Source organism: Podarcis filfolensis (genome assembly GCF_964270895.1).
Source record: "Podarcis filfolensis genome assembly, chromosome: 11".
NCBI classification, from domain to species: domain Eukaryota; kingdom Metazoa; phylum Chordata; class Lepidosauria; order Squamata; family Lacertidae; genus Podarcis; species Podarcis filfolensis.
Window position 1 is genome coordinate 45,018,223 of NC_139613.1, and position 18,475 is coordinate 45,036,697.

The 18,475-nt window shown below is 41.9% G+C and overlaps 1 protein-coding gene across 1 annotated transcript in view; it reads left to right on the forward strand.

The window, feature by feature from the left end:
* PRR16 (proline rich 16) overlaps positions 1 to 18,475 on the forward strand; it is a 143,589-nt gene that overhangs the window by 815 nt on the left and 124,299 nt on the right. The gene's annotated exons all lie outside the window — the stretch shown is intronic.

The following is an 18,475-nucleotide window of genomic DNA, read 5'->3' on the forward strand; positions in this document are numbered from 1 at the left end:
ATGGTATTTTGAAGTGATTTTGTTATGTAAGCCTTTTTTCAGAAACCATATATATTAATGTTGTGTAGTTATGCATTGTAGTATGAATGAATTTTGTTTTGTATTCTTTGTTTTATAGAATACATATAATAATGTTATGTTATTAAGCAAATTTAATAAAACAGTAAAATAAAAAAATAAAAAATGAAAGGACCGTATGAAGGAACCACACCTATAATGCAAAAACAACTGAGGATGAATTTAATTGAAATCACACTGTATTCCTGAAGTAACCTAAGCTGAATCCATTTGTGTTATTTACATTCTTGCCTTAAATAAATATTTATTGTTTATTTAAAGAAAACTAGTCTGAGATTCCAACTTACTAGTTACCCCCTCACAAAGGTCTAAAATTTTAAGGGTAAAGAGAAAGAGACCTTCAGGTAAAGGGTTGTTCAGTGAGGTGGGGGCAATTTATCTAAGTGAGAGTGGGGCCAACGGCGTGTGGGGGGAAAGTGCCAACACACCCATCACAGGGAGTTTCCCTTCGACAAAGTGTAGGATTATGGCAATGAAAATAGTAAGTAGAGTTGGGGCGATAACACCACCCTGTTTAACACCTGGTCCCACTGTGAATGCCCAATACTTGCATTTGTTTCTTTGGTTATAAACTTCCATAGAGAACTAATTGACAGCTAGCCCGTGGATCCCAGTGCTTGGCTCTCAGGTTGATGCTACATTACAACTTTGAGGAAGATGGCGAGAGATATAGGTCATGGTGGCATGTTGGCAATCTTAACCTGGTCTGTGGGAGTCTTTGAGGCAATATTCAAACTGGCAAATCCCTAACCGCAATACCAGCAGTTTCTTGCTCTGCCCCCTGCAACAATCACATCATTTTCTGGAGTCAAGTATTTCCAGTTTCTACTCAGCATCCATCACCAGGCTACTGCGCTGCTAAAAAACCCACATCTGATGTGTCACCTGCCAGAATGTTATTTGTAGAAATGTATCAAATGCCTGCCAGTAGGCGTATGTTCCTTCACTGACATGTAGCTGTGTTTGTGAGCTTTATGATGCTCATCAAAAGAATTTCTATATGCTGCCCAGTGCTGCTTCCCCTAACTTTGTCATATAAATCAAAGACATTGGCAACAGAATCGAGACAAGTGCTGAATATGACTCATGCTCAGGCAGAAGTGTGGGAACTTGGGCCATGCTTTTCTTGAGGTTCCCCACATACCCTTGGCTGCCGAAGCAGCTCATCTCACCACACGCCCCTGCAGGAACCTTAACTAAGCATCCGCTTTCCGCATGTGGGCTCTGGAAGATGAATGTTTGGTGGCTGCTTCTGGGGGAGGAGGTAGCAGGGGAAAGACTAGTTTAATCCCATTCCAAATGCAGAACCCACTGCTTGGCTATTTAAGTTAGTTGCTTGACCGATTTGAAGAGGGAAGGCTAGGTTGTTCCCAGCAATTAACTAGTTTACATGGTCTGCAGCAGACGACTCCCATCTTTTCTCTTACATGCAGAAACCTGCAGCTCAAAGCTGCTAGTGTAGTAGCGAAAATGGTAGTTCTACCATTTTAAGATGTGTGGTTTTTTTAAAAATTTGAGACAAGGGCGTTTATTCTACTTTTAAAAATTATGTCAGGTATCAGAGGAGAGGGGAGTCAAAATAAGAAACCTAAGTCCGAGATAGGGAGTCTGTTTCCCTCCTGTTGACTCCAGCTCTCATCAACTGCATCCAGGAGAGCCAATGATTGGGGGGATAGAAGCTGGACTCCAACAACTTCTGGACATGGCTGTCAACCGTCCCTTATTTGGTGGGAAAGTCCCTTATCCCAGCGCTGTGTCCCCCTGTTGTCCGTTATTGATGATGTCCCTTAAATTTCCCGGGTTTCAAAGGAAGCAGCTCCTCTCCCTCCCTCCCTGCCGGCCAGGGAGGAGGGAGGCTCCAGCTGTGTTGCTTGGCTGCGTTGCTCACCCAATAAGGAGTCTAAGAACAACTGGGGGGGGTGGAGCTTGCATGCCATGTGCCGATCAAATCGGCCATGTTGCCTGGGGACTCGCCTTTGCTCAGCGCTTCCCAGCGGAGAGGTGCCGGTGGTTTTCCTTGCTGCATCCCCTTTGCCGGGTTGCTGAGCTGTGGGAACCACCACTTGAGGCTTCGTTTGGCTGCTGGCTGACTAAAATCCCTTATTTTGGCTGCTGATCCCTTATTTTCGAGGCTGCTGGTCCCTTATTTTCAAATCTGTAGGTTGACAGCTATGCTTCTGGAGGACCACAGGTTCCTCCACCCACAGGTTCCCCATCCAGGCGGGGCCTGACAGGCCTCGTAAGGACTGCTGCCATTGCTGCTGCCGCCCAGGAAGACTCTCCTGCTTGAGTGCCTGAGGGCCCTGGTCCTGCCTCTTTCCACCTGGCCCAGGGCAGGCCCTGACAGGCCTCATAAGAACTGTTGCTACAACTGCTGCCCAGCAAGTACTAGGGTGTTTTGGGGGTGAGTTTTGTTTGGAGTTTTTGCTGTTGTTACTGATATTAACTGATATTAACTGATATTAACTGATATTAACTGATATCAACTTTTTGTATCTTTATTTTTATGTGGAAATGGCTCAGTTTGGTTATGTAGTTTTTAATGTGTTTTTATTTATTTTTATGACTACTTTGCTCTGTCTGTAATCATGCAAATCTTTTCATATTGTAAGCCGCCCTGAGCATTGTTTTAACTGTGGAAAGGCGGCATGCAAATAATAATAAAAAGATAATGATGATCCATGTTCCAAGTTCTTGTAGTTAATAGGATGCTTCTGGTTTTAATTAGACCAATAGAACTTCAGCTTTTGGTCCACCTGCCTTGCCCCACCCTCTAACCTTCATAAGGGAGATGTTTCAAGAGAGGAATGGGAATCTCTGCTGACCAGGCAAAGTCTTTTTGCTGCTATGGGCATTATGTGTATGCGTCTTTTGATGAACTGAATGGAAGACTATGAATTACAGGAGTAGAGAAAGAGTGTGTGTGAATTAGTTTGTTAATGTGGTTAATACTGTTTTGCAGATTATGAGTGATGTAATGCTTTGTGAATTTTAGAATACGTCTTTTCTTGTGGTTGTGCTGTTTAGCTTATTTTTTAAGTTGTTTTGTTAGTAGTGTTTTATAGAAGGCGGTTGCTTTACTGATGATTTACCATTGTTTTGCTGATGATTTGTTAATAATTTTATATGATTTATGCTGCAGTTGGGATATTCTACTATGCCACTATTTGTTTTCTGTAAGTCATTTTGTGATTCATGTGAGTGAGAAGTGGCAGAGAAATATAATAAATGAAATTAAATGAATTACAGATTTAATTTTCATTTATTGTGATTCTTCGAAGAATGCAATGGACATTTGTAGGAGCCAACTTGAAGAAGAAGAGTTTGGATTTGATATCCCGCTTTATCACTATCCTAAGGAGTCTCAGAGTGGCTAACATTCTCCTTTCCCCTCCACCCCAACAACAAACACTCTGTAAGCTGAGTGAGGTTGAGAGACTTCAGAGAAGTGTGACTAGCCCAAGGACACCCAACAGCTGCATGTGGAGGAGCGGGGACAATTGTCTTCCTCTTGAAATATATATTTATTTTCCACGCACATTTATATCCCACTTTTTATATCAAGGCTTTATAAATGTTGTTTCCAGGAGATGTTCAGACACTGACCAGATAGAGACCTGGTTAGCATCAGTAAAGTAGTGGCCTCATGCACCTTCAGACTAGTTTCCCTGTGAATTTGACGCAGTCTGTTTCTGATTGTTTTCTACCTCTGAAATCTTGTAATTTAAATAGCATTTTTTTTTTCTCTCAGAGGAATTTCCAGTCAGATTGACAACACTATGATCCTAGAGTATTTGCATGTAAATCATAATGATACCAGACATATTCACGAGACAACAGGAAATGGATAAACTTCACCAAATGTGTATGTGTGGGTTTTTTTATTTTTAAGGTGAACAATATGGATTGAATTCACTGGTGACTTTACCTCAACCACCTTAAGTCTTCTTGCACAAATTAGGGCACCACTACTTATGACAGTCTTTTGCATCATATCCAGTGCTGTTCTGGAGGGTTCTCTAGCTATCAGGGCCAGATTTTCAGGAGGCACAAAGTCTTTGTAGGTAGGAAAGATCACCAAAAAATTGTGCTGTCTGCTAAGGCAAAGCCACTTTTGCAGACATGCCCATGGAAATGTTCTGTCGGAAAGAAAAATAGTCCGCAGCAAATATTAATGCAGGAGGTATCTAATCTGGAAATGTTAAGCTTACAAGGTATGCTGACTAGTGAAATTGTCCATAAATTGTTTCAACATCTTAAATAAATTAGGCAGTTAATTTTTTATTATGAAATTTTAATAGGGAATCACAAGTTTATTAGATTATTGGACTTTATGGCTCCTGTTATGGTCAATAGAGAACTGAATGGCCTAATTCAGTTTCAGGATAAAGAAGAGAATTTATCTCTTACATCTTTTTTGTCACCTATTAAAAACTACTCAATGGGAACACTGTCTCAGATTTGTTGCATCTTGGGTGTAGAAGGCATTATAGCAATCATTCATCAAAGCAAAATCAGATTCAAATTTCTCCCAAGGTATATGCCATAAAATTGCAGTGATTGATGCCTTTCTTCAAATAGATTCAGGTACACAGGAAAGGGTTGACCCCGGTGCTCTGTTAAAATCTGTAAGGAAGATGCAAACTCCCCAGGAGGCCCCTGGCGCGGCAACATTGATTGGAAATAATTACAGAGGTAAACAGATCCAGCAGGTACATTATTCTAAGGATGAATTTAATCAAGCTAATACAAAGAAGACATTGGGAGGATAGTGAGGATAAGAAGCAGTTAGTCCCAAATGAAGCACAATTTTTGACAAAATGGGAGAAATATGTTAATCTGGCCTTATCTATGACTCTCCAAAGAGGAGATTATATATACTTGTAACAATGCAACAAGAATGGGTATTGTTTGTTGCCAATGAGAGGCTGCTGTAAAAATAACAACCGGGCTTTCAAAATTATAGAATTATATCATTAAATGAGTGAGGGCTTCCAAGAAAGGACTCAAAAGACAGACCCTCACCCCTAGATCTAAGGAAATGGGGGTGCATTACAATTTGGAACATTCAGAATTTATACTTGCTAATCTTTTTGTGCCCACATACTGCAGATTTTGTCAAAGTGTAAATTCTCCTTTCTGTCAACTCTATGCCTCCTGTCAGGAGTGCCCCGGGGGTGCCCCGGGGCCATAAGTGCCATGCAATGTACATGGCACTGACACCGGAATTTGTGGGTGCTTGGGCACACAGGGCCCCAGGGAGTTGGCACCTATTCCTTCTTTTAAGAGAAAGTTTTGACTTAGTATGCCTCTGATCTGGATTTAAGGCAGGCATTGGCAAACTCGGCCTGCCAGATGTTTTGGGACGACAGCTCCCATCATCTCTGACCACTGGTCTTGTTAGCTAGGGATGATGGGAGTTGTAGTCCCAAAACATCTGGAGGGCCAAGTTTGCCTCTGCCTGATTTAAAGCGTTTTTCTTACTGATCCTGTTACTGCTTCCCCTCCTCAGTCTTGGATGTAAGTTAAGCACAAGAAGAGGTAGCCAAATCTTTTTGACCATTTGCAGTCCAAATATGATTCCTTTCTCTTTCTCAGCTTTTCATTTTATTTTATAGAGCCCTATAAAATAGGGTACATTTGTACCTTTCTTATCAGGGGCTTAATATCTCTCTCTGACAGAGCCAATGTCCCTTGGCTATTTACATTTCAGAGTTTCATCCTAAACAGATGCTGTTGCCGCCATTGCTGCCATCACTTCACAGCCAACTTGGCACTAAAGCTTCCAGTTCTATGGGGAAAGCAGGACACAACTGCTATGGTAGGTTTACCAATTTTTGAACCAGGCACTGTGTCTCTTTCCCAGGAATTTCCAATATAGCAACCAGCAGGAGTGATATAAGGTCATTGTTAAAGGAACTGAACATTTATAAGCACCCCAATCAAAATTGCATCCTTCCAACTGGATATTCCAGGACTGGTAGTCTCAGTCCCATGTGGGAAAACTTACCCCACCTGTGGCCTTTCCTCCCTGTGTCTCAAGGTAAATTGGGGGCAGAGGCTGTTAGAATTCCTGCTCCATGATTGCAGTCATGGGACTGTTGTCTTTCACATGACGGTATATGTTTTGACTCCACAGAGTGGGAAGTGACGGAGACAGGATGTTTGTGTTACTGTGTTCCGTGAAGTGGGACTATTGTCCCTTGTTCTTTTTCTCTTTGCTGTCTGATGCTAGAGAGCAAGGGAGCCATGTTGCAGAGCTCTGTGTGTGTTTATATGTAAATAAAGTAGATTAGCCAAAATGCTGAGTTGCTGAGGTCTGTCATGCAAGGTGTGCAAACTCTGCAGATCTCTAACTGTGCCGGTGTCGGTTGGCATCGGTCGCTGTGATGTTTGGGCTGAAGAAAGCTTATGAAGCTCCTCAACGATCGACCAGGAGTGAGGGAACATGCCAGCCGGGCATGTGTCTCTGCCAGGATCTTACTCAAGTGTAGGCTGAATTCCTGACAGAGGCGACAGAGACTAACAGAACTGAGGTGAGCTCAGCTCCACAAAGAGTTTCCTTCTGTCCTGCTGGCTAGCATTCTTGCAGGGATGCTCATTTTTGAGAGTAGCCTTTCTCAAATATGCATGTTAGTTCACCTAACCATTTCTGCATATCAATCCTCACTTAAAGGCTCAGGAGCAGGCCAGGTCACCCCCCTATCCAATTGGCAACTGCAGAAAGCATACAATTAGGGTGGTAGTTCTCTAGTAACTACCCATATCCATCACACCGTTCCATTTGAATATGGCCACATCTGTTCCATACATTGAAAGCACTCATACCAGTTTAACAGTCATGGCTTCCCCCAAAGACTCCCGAGTGCTGGGAGTTTTTAGGAGGCCCCTATACCCCTCACAAGGACGCTGGTGGCGCTGTGGGTTAAACCACAGAGCCTAGGGCTTGCCGATCAGAAGGTCGGCGGTTCGAATCCCCGTGACGGGGTGAGCTCCCATTGCTCGGTCCCTGCTCCTGCCAGCCTAGCAGTTCGAAAGCATGTCAAAGTGCAAGTAGATAAATAGGTACCGCTCTGGCGGGAAGGTAAACGGTGTTTCTGTGCGCTGCTCTGGTTTGCCAGAAGCGGCTTAGTCATGCTGGCCACATGACCTGGAAGCTGTACGCCGGCTCCCTCGGCCAATAAAGCGAGATGAGCGCCGCAACCCCAGAGTCGGTCATGACTGGACCTAATGGTCAGGGGTCTCTTTACTTTACCTATACTCCTCACAGAGCAACAACATCACTCCGGCATTTCTCCGATGAAAATAGGGATATCCTATTCAACTCATCTAACTGGTTTGCCCCAGCCACTCTGGGCAGCTTCCAACATATACAGTCATACCTCGGCTTAAATATGCTTCAGGTTGAGTGTTTTCAGGTTATGCTCCACGGTGACCTGGAAGTAACGGAACACATTACTTCCGGGTTTCACCACTTGCGCACGCGCAAACGCTAAAAATGACATCGCGCGCATGCACAGATGCGGCAAATCGCGACCCGCGCATGCGCAGACACGGGTTGCATTCGCTTCAGGATGCGAACGGGGCTCCGGAACGGATCCTGTTCACATCCAGCGGTACCACTGTATAAAAAAATAATAAAACATGATTTATTTTTTAAAAAACCTTCCCTATATAGGGCTGCCTTCAAATGTCTTCTAATGGTTCTCTAGTTACTTAAGTCCTTGGCTTGAGGGTCACATAACTCCATACCCTCCAACATTTCTCCGTTGAAAATAGGAAGATCCTAAGGAAAAGCGGGACATTCCAGGATCAAATCAGAAACCAGGACAGCTTCTGTAAATCTGGGGACTCAGCTAGACTGCTGAAGAAAAAGTGATTTATTTGCATTTGCGATATAACATTTTGCCATCAGGTGTGGAATCCTGTTTTTCTCTACCTGTTTTACCTGTTTAAATTTACAACGCTTCTGCTTAAGAAACAATAAGTGTTTCATGCATTATTCCTATTATCCTCTCCTAAAGCTTACACCCTTATCTGTGGGCCCTTAGGCTGCGAGGCAAAAATTCTAGAGGAGCCTGCCAGTGTTAGGCTTAATAGATTTCAGATTTACCTAGCTCTGGTGCCAGTAACCTCACTACCTAGTTTCTGGATTAGATAATGCGCTACTTCGAAGTATTCCTGAACCTTATAAAGGAATGGACACTAAACTAATTCAGATTTGCTGTAGCTGAATTGGCACTGGGGCAAATTAATTTGTGCAGGCCCTTGTAAGACAAAATGGCACATGGATGCATCTACACATTTTTAGAAGCAGTTAAATAGAATATGCTCTGCAATCAACTGCCAATGAACATTGTGAAACACATTTTTAGAGGACATAGCTTTCTCCCCCTACCCAATCACTGCCTAAATTTTGTGGCTGAAACCACATCACTATGCCAGTTTCCAGTAAGTATGACAAACTGCTCTAATTAAGCCCATTTAAAATAACAGCTTTATGGAAAACATATGTGAAACCAAATGTGTTTTTAAATTAATTTTCAATTGCTCTTTTGTGCAAATGAGAGAGTTTCAATCAATGCAAATATGATTCAAGAGAACTGGAACACCGAGGACTTACTTGTTTGCAGCAAAAATAAACAAAAATGGATGGGCAATGCAAGAACAGTGTAAGATGTTATTAATTCAAAAATCAAAAACTATTCTAACTACAGTACTTTGCAATTAATTTAGGAAAGGGGAAAAAGCTTGGCAACATAATATATGAAACTGTTCAATCTGCAGCACTCAATTGCAATGTTTAAAATGGTGATTTGGCTGGAATTATGGGGGAACTTGCCTGTTTAAATGCTCTCTTGTTGAAGTTTAGGTCCTCTGTTCTCTATTTGGGATTGCAAAATCGTAGGAGCCCTAATCCCTATTCAAGAATTCCAAATCCCTCATGCAGTGAGGCAGTGTGAGGTTAAATTTGCTAGCTCTACTTTCCTCCAACCTGGGCTATCTCCATTACCTTATGTGCATTGGAGGGATAACATCTGGAGGAGTGAGCCTTTTCTACTCATGTAGGCTCCCCAGGCATTTTAGAACCCCAGTTTTCCAGGGTTCTTAATCACACAGGGAGCCTATATGAGGTTCCAAATGTGTGGAGAACAATGGCGCTAGTGACAGAGGAGGGGGAAGAGAGCAAGCATGCTCATCCCTGTCTCCTCATTACATGAAGGATTTAGAATGTGTGCCCTTGAAAACGTTGGCAGCATTAAGATAAATTCAACAGTGTAAGTAAGTTTTGATGGAAGTAATAATGGAATACTGAATGGTTTAGTTTATACAGTACAAACTATGCAGGGATTTATGCTATGCAAAATGAACCATGGAAACAGAAGAAGGGAAGTCGTAGATATTTTAAGGTTGTTTAAATGAATACTCTAAATAGTAAACAGAAAATTTAATAAAATTATATATATATATATATATATATATATATATATATATATAAAATTATATACAGTATGTAGAATGTATGCATTGAGTTCTAAACTGTATCTGTAAGCTCTTGTACCTATTTACCATTGAAGAGGGAAAAAATCAATTCTGATCCTCCACCCAACAGCTTAATAACAATTTGGTGTTTCTCTAACTGGGGCTGTGTACACATTACTGGCTTAAAACGCAGTGAGGTCGTTCATATTTTTTTGCTGTGTGTCAAACTGCATTGGAACATTGCTGTATCTAATTTGACTGGACTAAATATCCACACCAGTGAGTGGAGATATCTTTGCCCAATGAACAGTTCTCAACTTGGATCAAAGTCGATTACAATTTTTTTCCAGCCAGACTAAGTAGTGGAAATCTGATTGATTTAAAAATGAATGCCTATTGAAAAGAATGAAGATGCAATGATATAAAGGTTTGGTCCATGGGAATTGTTTTTGTACTACCAGGCTGCAATGGTATACTCACTTACCTAGGAGTAAGTCCCCTTACACTCAGCAGGACTTACTTCTGAGGGCAGGCAGAGGATTGCACTGTTAATTAAGTGGAAGTTGCCATAGCTGGAGAAGTTGGTGTCTTGTGCTCTCTTGGGTTTACACTTGCTAGGAAATTGTCTGCATCATTTTGCACCAGTTGAAGTTTCTGAACCGTCTTCAGTGGCAACTCCACAGAGAATGCATTGCAGCTTTCAGTCTGTGAAAATGCAATGGCGCAGATGAAAGTTGTAGAGTCCCTGCTCTGCAAGAAAGGGCACAGCTGATGTATCACATGTAATTGCAAAGTGCACTCCTAGCAGCAGCTATTACCTGCTTATCCAGGAGCAAAGCTGTGTAAAATAGCACACCTACGTAGCTGTGAACCCCATTGGCTACAGAGAAAGAAAACTCAGTCAGAATAGGCAAACTCACCTTATTGATATGTAGACTTAAAGCTATTTAATTTCCTATCCTGCTGGAGCTCACTGATACTTCAATGATGGAAGACGGATGATGAGATTTACCTGACATACCCCATGTGCCCCCCCATACTACACAATTTCTCCTTCAGGGGTATTGCAACACCATCAGGAACCAGCCACAGGGCCAGTGGCGTAGTGTGGGTTGTCAGTACCCGGGGCAAGGCAAGTAATTTGCGCCCCCTAACCCGTGGATTTGCGCCCCCAACCCGTGGATTTGCGCCCCCTAACCCTAACCCCTAGATGTTGCGGCCGGTGCAGCCGGCCCCCCCTGCACCCCCCACGCTACGCCACTGCACAGGGCCTCTCTCTTACTAGAGTCTATCATCACATTCATATTCCATTAATTAGTCCTCATCCTGCCCACCACTGCATCCAGGCACTGAGCCAAGATTTGGATGGCTACATCTGATTTAGATGTAACAGAGAAATGGAATTGGGTATCATCAGTACACTGATGACAACATGCTCCAAATCCCTTAAAGCCTTGAACTGTCCCATCTGAGGTAGCCTTGGCATAGATGTTGAAGTCCCCTAGAACAACTCTCCTGTGGTTCTCCAACATTATGATTGAGATCACCTCAGCTTGCTCAGTCAGGGAGTTTGCTGGGCAGCATGGTGGGTGGTACACCAGCAACATCCCTAATCTGTCTCTGACCCAACTCCAGATGAAAGTCCTCAACCCCCACCCTGGCTAGGGAAATGCAAACTGTATGGACCATGGAACCATCCTCTCCTCTTCCAGCCAATGTTGGAGGAAGCCTTGGGTGGTGGAGCTGGGTCTTCCTAAAACGTGCAAGGTTGGCTTTCTTATCCTTGATCAAGTTTTGGATGTGTGTGGTCAAATTATGAGCTAACCTAGTTAAGTAGCAGCACTTCCAGATCAGAAGACTTGGTGATAGAATAGCTGGATCCCTTAAGGGTGGGTGAAGAGCCAGAGGAGGAGATGGCCCAAAAATATCTAGGTCCTCTTTTTATAGATGACTTGCCTCCATCCAATGCCTTATTGCCACCTGCCTAGAATTTGCTATGAGGTATCCTCACCTTTTCTCCTCCGTCACAACTTCTGGGGCACATGTTTGCTCAACAAGCTACCCACACAGCAACCAAGCAACTACACCTCACCGATACTTCTGAACACATCCTCACATAAAACCACAGGAGTTTCAGGCAACTCCTTTAACACCCCCCCCCATACAATCAGGCTCTTCACAATCACAACGCACACCACATCTCCTCAGCTACAACTAGTCGATAAATCACCCACTAACTACATAAAAATACAACAAACCTGTTAACATCAGCAGCACACTCCAGATAATGGAATAGTTTTATAATTCTCTAGGCCCCAGAACATCCCACTCAAACTATTCAAGCAACAACAGACAGCATAAAACTCCCCCAACTCTCTCTCAGGATCCATACCTTTTAGAACCAGCCAAGTTCTTGTCTTGGTTGGCTCTCCACCAGGTACCTCCAGCTCTCATTAGGGGTATCAACCCACATCCAACTCACTGTGCCCATAGGGCTCTCATTCAGGGCAACCCATAACATCAACATATGGGGTGTATCTCCATCCTCATGGTTTCCCAAACGATTGACCCAAACAAGTGACTAATCTTTGCTGTCACCTTCACCTCATTATTCCTTCATTATTATCATCATCCCTTTATTATTAATTCAATTTATATACCACCTTTTATCAAAAGATCCCTAGGTGGTGTACAACCCTGAAAACACACCACAGAACATCATTGATAAAAACATAATAAAAAGCATACTGACAGACAGCCTAATAATAAAGTAGTCATCATAATAACAGCCACTCCACCACACTGCTACAAGCCATAGATTATTTAATAGCCATAGTAAAGGTAAAGGGACCCCTGACCATGAGGTCCAGTCGTGATCGACTCTGGGGTTGCAGTGCTCATCTTGCTTTATTGGCTGAGGGAGCCAGCGTACATGTGGCCGGCATGACTAAGCCGCTTCTGGCGAACCAGAGCAGTGCATGGAAATGCTGTTTACCTTCCCGCCGGAGTGGTACCTATTTATCTACTTACACTTTGACGTGCTTTCGAACTGCTAGGTTGGCAGGAGCAGGGACCGAGCAACGGGAGCTCACCCTGTAGGCCTGAGTAAAGAGGAATATTTGCCTGGTTCCTAAAGGTATGTAACGTTGGCTCCAGGTGAGCCTCTCTGAGGAGAGCATTCCACAATCGGGGAGCGACAAGAGTTAAGACTTACCTGTGAAAGAGGAATTTGCATTCTTTTTTTCTCTTTTTTGTTTTTATTTTGGTTTAGACTTGTTTGCTTTTTATTGTAATGTATTATGAAGAGCCTTAATAAAAAGCTGATTGAAAAGAAAATAAATTATTTGAAATCAGCTATGGAAGTACTCTGAAAATGCTTTTTAGTCCTTCCATTTTTAATTTTTTAAAAAAGTGCTCCTGCTTTTTAGATCTTTGCACTGCAAAGATTACTCTTTGTTTTACTTTGCTTTAATTTTGTGTCTGCTTTAATTTGCACTTCAATTTTACATTGTGATCTGTTGTAATTTTCTTCTATTTTATGCTTTTAACCTCTATTCTGTGAGGCACTCAGACAGCTTCAGCTCTTGGGTGGTATAGAAAGGTTATTAGTTCATATAATAAAATAAATCTGGACTGTGCTTTGCTTCCAAAGAACTATCGTGAATGCTGAGACTCCAAAAGAGATTGCACAGATAAGCTCTCTGAGATCTTAAAGGGGAAGGAGATCTGCCCTTAAATGACATACAGCAAAACTAATTATAAAGGAATAAGTCCAGCTTTATGTAATCACTCAAGAGTCTGTTTAGACTTTGTTGCAGGGGAAATTAGTCATCTGTTCAGAGATGCCAATGTTCTGTGGGCTATATACATTTGAAATGTATATCAAAATGTGTCCTACATTTCAGAGGGAGGCCATGCATTTTGAAATTCATTTTATTTATTTTGTATAGATGCTAATCTTGTCAATAGTACAATAAACCCAAAAGTCCCATCACAAAAATGTTATTGCAAATGCCTTAAGATATGTCTTGCAGCAGTATTCATTGTTGGCCCCCTATTTTAAGATTCCATTTCAAATACATTTTGTTGAGATTGATCCATATCATGAACAGAAGCCAGAGACAACTGTTGTACTATCACACCTACCGGTAAGTACAGGAAAGGTGAGCTGGTCTTGAAACAGGTTTCTGCACTAGGATCCAATTTCTGCATCCATCCACAAACAAAGGTGATGAATGGGAAGAACAAAAGCTCCTTATTGGCTGCAACAAAAGCTCCTTATTGGCTGTTAAAGGGGTGGGGCCATTGAGTCGAAGCATTTCATACCCCATCCCCAGAACAGATTACTGACTCATCTGTTAAAGGGAATATCTCATGTGCAGCAGCTCATGCACATGCAAGAGTTGGGGAAGAGAGACTTTTCATTAGGAGTCAATAATTTGTTATGAATATTTACTTATTTATTTCACAAGGTGCTCAGAGGTCCTGGCATATTTTGCGATATAAATATTTGTCAAATCTAATTTGTAAATCCTGAATAAACTCTTCAGTGATGATGTGACAGCAACCTGGTATCTCAGGACAAATTAATAAAGCAAAAAGAGGGAATTATTGATTTTGGAGATTTTCTGCAGTAAAATAATGGGCTCAATATAGAGAAAATATTCTTATGTTTGATCCATCTTGATATGGGTTGATCAAAGGTCAGATCGTCAGAAGGCACAGCCCGTATCAAGTGCGGTCAACTAATTTAGCTTGTATCACTATCAAGCATTTTAAACTTTTATTTTAAAAATTCTTAAATTTTTTAAAACATCTTTATTGAAAGTTCAGAAAGTACATAACTATATGTGCACCAGACGTGGTGAGATGTAAATAAAAGAGAAAGAAAAAGAGAAACAGAACCTGTGTAGAAGGGAAAATAAAGGTGGAGGGGGGAAAACCCAAAACTGTATATTCTATAAGGTTGTTATTGTAATTCACCAGCTCTTACCCTAATACGGTATTTGTAAGAATGGATTCCAATTATCATTCAATTTGTCCATGGCAAGTCTGCGTTTATAGGCAACTTAATATACAGTATATAATTTTGATTAGGTCTCCTTTAGGCACCAGTGAGATTAGCTGGGCAAACCCAAATGAACGTTAATCCTATTACAGTGTCACAGTTGCTAATATGTTCTCTCTCCAATAGTGGACAAACAGCAAGGACGGAAACACACAAAAATCAAATTAAAACAGGTCAGAAGTTATTTAACAGCTCAGAGACAAACTGAGCATAATCATAAATGTGTGGTCTGTAATTTATGAGGACTGATCACATTTACAGTGCCATTCTATACACGTCTACTCAGAAATAAGACCCACGGGGGACAGACCATCCAGTTTTGCCACCTGAGGTGAAATGGGAAAGTGCCCCCACTACCCCTCAGCTGAAGCCTTGCTTACCAGGGTCACACGACAGTGGCTGCTTCCAGAGAGATCATGGGGGAGCTTGTGGGGATCTCATGAGAGTACTGTGACATCTCACAAGACCTTGGTGGAAGCCACTGCTGCTACTTCTCCTTGCTTCTCCAACAGTGGTGGCAGGGGCAGGAAGGGCACTCACAGGGGCACTGCCCCATGGGATTCTGCCACTTAGTGCGGCTGCCTCAGACCACCTCATGAGCAGGCTGGCCCTGTGACCCACTAAGTTCAATGGAGCATAGTCCCAGGCATCATAGAATCATAGAGTTGGAAGAGACCACAAGGGCCATCGAGTCCAACCCTCTGCCAAGCAGGAAACACCATCAGAGCACTCCTGACATATGGTTGTCAAGCCTCTGCTTAAAGACCTCCAAAGAAGGAGACTCCACCACACTCCTAGCTGCTGCATTCTGGATCAGTTGTAGTTTCTGAGTTACCTTCAAAGGTAGCCCCATGTAGAGCACATTGCAGTAGTCCAAGCGGGAGATAACTAGAACATGCACCACTCTGGTGAGACAGTCTGCGGGCAGGTAGGGTCTCAGCCTGCGTACCAGATGGAGCTGGTAGACAGCTGCCCTGGACACAGGCAAGTTGGTATAAGACTCCAGACTTAGCATGGTATTTACATTTTATCCGACAAATGAAATATACTGCAAGAATATTTCACTTTCCCCTGACTATTATAGGTGGTATACATATTAAAGCTTGCAAATCACATGGGAGACATATTCCTAAACAGCCTGGATAGAACACATAAGTTCCATTGAGTCATCTGTTTACAAGCAAATTTGCGTATGATTGTGTCTTCATGATGAAAGATGCATCAAATGCAAACTATTCATAAAACGTCTCTTCCTGTTAGCTAAGACAATCTCACCATTGATGTCATGATTCTTGTTCTTGGCAAACATTATTCTCATGAAGATGTGGGGTGGATGCAAGATGTTTTTCTTTCAGATACAGTTTGCTGTTGATTTCTTCAAACATCGGCTCCTGGAGATGATATGAACAAGTCTGACAAGGTTTGATAACCTGAAGGTGAGAGCAGTGGGGTGTAGATATACATGCCCTACAAATCACCTCTGAGATTGGATTTGTCCATATTTCAAAAAGAACTGCTTTCCATATTCGGCTTTGATCTCTTTGCACTTCTTACTTTCGTTACGATTTCCACATCATCATTCTTCATGAACTGGATATAGACTATGTACTGTACAGAAGAAATGATACCAATGTTAAATGTTGACAGTTGCATATCTGTTATTCGGAAGTGGGATAAACCTTTCCCCAGTTTTATTCTACACCAACTTTCTAAACAATATGGGGCCTGTATCTCCTTGAAAGCCTTAGGCAGATGTAATGGTTCCTCAGTTCCAGAACTGCGGAGTGCCATTACGATTTGCTTAACAGGCAAAATTTCACCATTGCCATTCTCTGAGAGAAGTGAAGCTACAAACTGTACATCCCGCACTGCTCCAATGACACTGTTAATGTACAAGAGGCACCATGCCGAGGGACAACAGCAGGAAATGGCTATTGCCTTCATACTCCTCTTTGAAACTTCCCATAGGTATTTTATCAACCATTGTAGAAAACAAGATGCTGAACTCAATGGACATTTGGGTGTATCTAGCAGGAGCCATCTTCTGTTCTTTTTTTCTTTCAAGATATTAAACTGGGATGAAGATAAATGTTTGTAACTACTACAGGTCAGGGTTGCATTCCACCAGGATTTTCTGTAGGAAGAGTAGTTTGATCTGCCAAACAAAAATGGCAAATGCAACAGCACCACAGTCGTATTAGGGCCAAACTAAAAAGTTCATGAATGCAATGAATGTGTACACTGTTTCATTGTGTAATTATTAGTTTTTTAAATAAAAAAATCCCCTCTCAGAGGTTGCCATTTGTATTGCAGTGAAACATCTCCTGAAATGTCAATAGCAACGCCACAGGGTGGATTTTTGTGGTGACCAAGATAAATTCAATAAACAATCGTAATAATCAAAGGCCTGGAAAGCCTTATGAGGAACAGTTGAGGGAGCTGGGTATGATTAGCCTGGAAAAAAAGAGGAGTCTGAGAGAAGATATGATAGCCATCTTCAAATATCCCAAGGGTTGTCATGCGGAAGATGGAGCAAGCTTGTTTTCTCCTGTTCCGGATGGTAGGGCTCAAACCAATGGATTCAAGTTGCAAGAAAGGAGATTTCAACTAAACATTGAGAAGAATTTTTTTGGCAGTAAGAGCTGTTCTGCAGTGGAATGGACCCCCTCAGGAGGTTGTGGACTCTGCTTCATTGGATGTTTTTAAGCAGATGATTGATGCTTTAGTCAAGATTCCTGCCTTGCAATTGGTTGGACTAGATGACCACGGAGTCCCCTTCTAGCTCTACAATTCTATGATCCTATGGAACTTTCCATTGAATGCATGTCCCTTGGGAGAGGCTGCTGTCCATCAGATCTCAACAGGTGAACCTAGGAAGCTGCCTTATACTGTTATCATTGGCCTATCTAGCCTAGTATTGTCTACACTTATTGGCAGCAGCATCCTAAGGTTTCAGACAATGATTAGGTTGGTTACCATCCCACAATTATAGTTTTAACTAAAAGTTAGGGATATGCATCACCCCTGCTGCAGAACTGAAAACAAAAGTATGTCCAGGACCAAAGAGACTCTTATGATTTGTGGGGCTATTTTGACATCTACCACTTTATAGTACATTAAATTCCATTAACTTTATGAGTTTCTGCTCCTGCATTAATGTCAGTGATACTTCTGCACTTGCTCACCCTCTATTCATCTCATGTTGAGAGGGAGAGAGAAATAGTTCCTCATAGCTAAAGAGCTTATTAGGAATGAGGGTGGGCCAACAACCATGTGATCCAGCTATTTCTGTCCAGATAGGAAAAATCATTCTGTGTTGGTTTAAAATGGAAGGACATAACCTCAAATACTAACACAACTAGACGGAACATTAACAAAATCTGTTTTTAGCAACATGAACAACATTGATAAAAATGCAGGGCACCTCCGTAGCATCAAAGTGCCTCACATCTTCATAGATAAAACAGTGTTTACTTATGGCAAGTGTGAATGTAATAATATTAGTAGAAACATTAGTCTTGGTAAATTCTGGGTTTAAAATGCATATAAATAAGGACTTGAATTTATTAATTTTGGTCCTGATTGTAAATCCCTGTGACATATCTCATTTTCATGTGATGGGCAGATGAATTGTGCCTATAGGAGTAGATAAGTTCAAATTCCCTGCAGTGGTACATTATAGAACATAAATATATCCCTTTTACTAAATGACATCTTCAGGACCAGGCCTACCATGAGTCAGAGTGAGGTGGTGTCCTTTGGCAAAGGTTAGTGTCAGGTTTCAGGGAATCCTATCCCTCCCATGGTGGGATGCCAAGAAGCAGATAAACAAGAAGAGTTCTTACC